Raw genomic sequence first — 400 nt, 5'->3', positions numbered from 1 at the left:
TAAGGCTCATCAAGATCATGGCTCCCAAAGGAAAACAAACCAATTCAAGAGGCAAGAAAGAGAATGCTCCAAAAGACCTTTGGAGTCAAGAGAAGTTCTTAACCAAAGAAAATGCAGACCATTACCACAAAATAATGGGTCTAAGGTCAGTGATTCCGGAAGTTAAATTTGATCTGAAAGAAGATGAATATCCGGAGATCCAAGAGCAAATTCGAAACAGAGGATGGGAAGTTCTAACCAACCCTGAGACAAAGCTTGGGAGAAATATGATTCAGGAATTCTACTCAAATCTGTGGCTGACAGATTAGCAGAGAATGACTGGAACCACTTTTCATACCTACAGAACCATGGTCAGAGGGAGAATTATTTACTTCCATCTGGACAAAATAAGAGAGGTCTT

This window comes from Arachis duranensis, chromosome 9 (genome assembly GCF_000817695.3).
Source record: "Arachis duranensis cultivar V14167 chromosome 9, aradu.V14167.gnm2.J7QH, whole genome shotgun sequence".
In the NCBI taxonomy this organism is placed as follows: domain Eukaryota; kingdom Viridiplantae; phylum Streptophyta; class Magnoliopsida; order Fabales; family Fabaceae; genus Arachis; species Arachis duranensis.
This window is presented reverse-complemented; position numbering follows the sequence as displayed.